Source organism: Fukomys damarensis, unplaced genomic scaffold (genome assembly GCF_012274545.1).
Source record: "Fukomys damarensis isolate Sample0158 unplaced genomic scaffold, DMR_v1.0_HiC HiC_scaffold_26, whole genome shotgun sequence".
NCBI lineage: Eukaryota > Metazoa > Chordata > Mammalia > Rodentia > Bathyergidae > Fukomys > Fukomys damarensis.
The window spans coordinates 32,952,981-32,956,843 of NW_022900938.1; the positions used below are offsets into that span (position 1 = coordinate 32,952,981).

General features: G+C 36.4%; 1 protein-coding gene across 2 annotated transcripts in view; it reads right to left on the reverse strand.

Annotated features, from left to right (window-relative positions):
- The window catches only part of Tank (TRAF family member associated NFKB activator), an 83,928-nt gene that overhangs the window by 66,653 nt on the left and 13,412 nt on the right, over window positions 1-3,863 (reverse strand). The window lies entirely within an intron of this gene.

The following is a 3,863-nucleotide window of genomic DNA, read 5'->3' on the forward strand; positions in this document are numbered from 1 at the left end:
CCTGAGCAGCCCCGCCCCCGAGCGGCCCCGCCCAAACCCCGCCCGTCCCGCCAAACTCCACCCAGCCGTGCCTCTCAGGAGGTAGATCTGCATATCTGCCGCTGAGGAGAACCAGATGTGAAATTTAAGAGTCACTTGAGAGTCTTGGATAGAATTTTGGCTAAACAATAAATGGCCAGGTCAAACATCATCCTAAGAGTTACAGTACAAAAGAATCACAAGAAGAGCTTAAGATGTCGTTCCACCAACCAACCCCTAGGTCCGCAAAACTATGATGAAGCCCAGGAATCTACATTTTCAACAGATCCTCAAATAAATCTGATTAAGGGTTTACTTTTAACGTCTACAGTTTAAGAAACACTACACACATATTTCCCCCCTAATTAGTAATACTTTCCAAAAGATGTACTTGCTAAAGTTGATTGGTTGGCAAATGGAAATAAAACTTTATTAGAAATTTTACCATGGATTAAAATTTCCTAATTATTCCATTTCTTAGCCATGCTTGAATATTCTCTGAGATAAAAATTTTAGACAGTTACAATGAGAAAGATATCTCTTTCTGTTAGAACAAGAGGATCAGGTTCTGACTGCTCGAATTTCTCCTTGAACTTCTGAGCTATGAAAGTTTACAGTTGATTCTCAGGCCATTAAGTCCAATTAGTATATTTTGCCTAGTTGACTTGAACACTGAGTGTATTTTTAAAAGCCGAAGTCAAAACATAGCTAAACTTTTTAAAAAATAGATGTTTCTTGTACATGACATTTTGTACCAATTGCATAGTTTTCTTGTAATAAATAATTGACTTCAACATGACAATACAGAGAAAACATTGTTTTTCTAGATTAAAGTCCAGAAGTTCCCAATATGGCCTCTGTCCCCACTCATGCAAACCTTCCACATCATCAACATTCCTGCTGAGAAAGCTGTCGTAAACACTGATACGCTGGTTTTTGTGTCGAAATAAAATTTTAGCTCCTTTAGGTAAATACAAAGAAATAGATTGCTGAAGTGTATGATAAGGGTATGTCTAGTTTTGTAAGACACCGTCAAACCATTTTTCAAAGTGGTTGTACTGTTTTACACTCTTACTAGCAATGAAAGAGAGTCCCTACTATTCCTAATCTTTGCCAGCATTTGGTATTCTCAGAGTTCTGAATTTTGGCCATTCTAATGAGTATGCAGTGGTATCTAATTATTTTAATTTGTAATTTCATGATGACCTATGAAGTAAAACATCTTTTCAGGTACTTGTTATCTGTGTATCTTTCTGGGCAGTTATCCACAAAGGATACCTTTGGCTCATTTTTGAAATTGGTTGTCTTACTGTTGACTTTTAAGTGTCTTTTGTATATTTTTGTTTAATGGAACTTTTTCAGATATCTGGCTTGTTTTATCTTCTCTTGATAATTAATTTTTTTTTTTGGTTTTTTTGAGACAGGGTCTCACTAGGTAGTTGAGACTGACCTGGAACTCACTATGTAGCCCAGGCTGGTCTCGAACTCAGCGATCCTCCTGCCTCAGCCTCCTGAGTGCTGGGATTACAGGTGTGTGCCACCACGCCCAGCAGAGCAGAAAGTTTTGATCTGGATGAAGTACAGTTCATTCAGCCCTACTTTGAGTAAATTTGAAGAAGCTGCTTTGAAATTTTCTGATTGAAACTGTAGGATTTAATACACACTCTGAGTGCAAAGCTAAATGTGCAGACATTTTGAAATATGGATAAAAAGTTTAGTAAGGAAAGAAAACTCTAAATATACAAATTTCTTTGATCTATTTCTTTCTTTCCACTCTCATGATGTTGTAGCACAGAGAGTATGTGAGATATGAATAAATGCTGGTGGAATTGTTTTGCTAACATGATGTCACATATTTTCCCTTTTCTCTAATAATTGTGATTGCTTTAGAATTAACAGATAGTATATTTAATGAAGATTAGGGATAGAGTTTAGACATTTACTTGAGGAATAATTCTTTTAAAAAATGACATAAGTTTACTCAATTTTCCTTGATGCTAAAATATACCTCTGGTCAATTAACAGTGATATGGCACTGTTTTAGAGTGTGTGATGGCTGGGATTAATTTGTGGTGTAATGCTAGGCTCAAGGGCACTAGGATTAAGGGTTTGCTACCTGCCCTAAGTAGCGTGGATAAGATATAAGTGATAACAAGTGCTGTGGTTGGACCTGGTTGCTTTGCTACCTCCAACCCACCATGAACTGTTTCTCTTCTGCAATGCCACCCTGCCTTAGAGTCAGCCAATTATGAACTGAAACCTCTACAAACTGTGAACTAATTAAACCCTTCCATTTAACTTTGGGCATCTGGTATTTTGTCTCAACAATGAGAAAAGTATCTAAGACAAATATGAAGAAAATGGGGGAATTTCAGGCTTTACATATTTTTGGATCTGTTTAAAAAACTGCTTAGTATTTTATTGAGGGTTCTGACTATAAATTTAGGGACAAGAGAACTTGCCAATATAATATAAACGCTTGCTACAGTTTGGAATGTCAGGTATGATCTCCATCAAATCTTTGATGTGAAATATTACTCTTAAAGAATACAGTTGATTTTTGGTTTAAGACAGCATCTTGACTAGTAGTTGAATATCAGACTCTTCACCTAAAATGCCTATGAAAAATCTTACAAATGTGATCACTTACATTGCCTTGATAAACAGAGGACAGGGCTGATGACCAGGGCCATCAGGTGTGGCTGAGCAGGCTGTGCTCACTTGCCGTGCTCGCTCCCTTTAATCTCAGTCTTTCAAGAAGAATTCTGTTTTCCATACTTCACACAAAGAATAGCTATAACTCTGTTGAAAGGAACTTAGCACTAGAATGTGTTAGAATGTTGCATCATTTGCAAGAAAGGTAGAGCTGAAAACATACACCTTATTGTTTAAAGGCAGCAAAACCTGAAGGGTAGTGAGAGAGTTACCTGCTTGTGGTACCTACTAATGAATTGACAATAATGCTATTACTCTGTATCATTGGCTGCACTGGTACCTTTATTACCTGTTCTATCATTTGGAGAGTAACAACACTAGCCCATTGGGAGTGGATAGAGAAGATGTTCTATATCCAAGTATTAGAATATGCTTGACTCTCTCTGGAGGTTTAATTTTTCATCCATGTTTTATATCAGGGAAATACCAATAATTGTTTTTGATTAATTAAGAATTCTCCTTTTCACAGTAAAATAAGTAGGCAGTAAAAGTAATGATCTTACCTCAATCAAACACCCACAGTGCCAAAGTTGATAAATATCAGCCTCAAGCCAAAAAGTTAGCTATGAACTGTGTATTCCTATTTGTCATCCAGCTTTAAAGTCTATGTTAAGGAAGTAATAATAATCACACAAATAATAAGAACCAACAAGAATCCACACATAAATTAGTAAGGAATATGTAAGGCTTGGAATGAGAAAATACAAGACAAAGCATCCCTTTGAAAAGATTATGTTACATAAAGAAGAGTCCACAAAACATAAAGAAGGTGAATACTCTGGAAAGTGGTTTACTAGAAGTAAGGGTAAATGAAATAAATCTGTTCTTTTTGTTTGTTTATGAAACAAACAAGATGAAATAGAAGACATGATGTTAGATTAAGATAAAGAGGGGTCTAGAGGTAGAGAGAAATAAAAACAAGGTTTGGTAAGTCAAGGCTGTAGGGATACAACATGCAATAGCGTAATTAAAATGTTATTTGTATATAAGCATGAAACCAATACTGCAGAATATAAAATCAAGGATTAAAATAAAAGCATGAGGGCCAGGGATTTAGCTCTGTGGTTCCGCCGCCCGCTTGCTTTGCAAGCACAAGGACCCTAGTTTGATCCCCGGTACCAAAAAAAAAA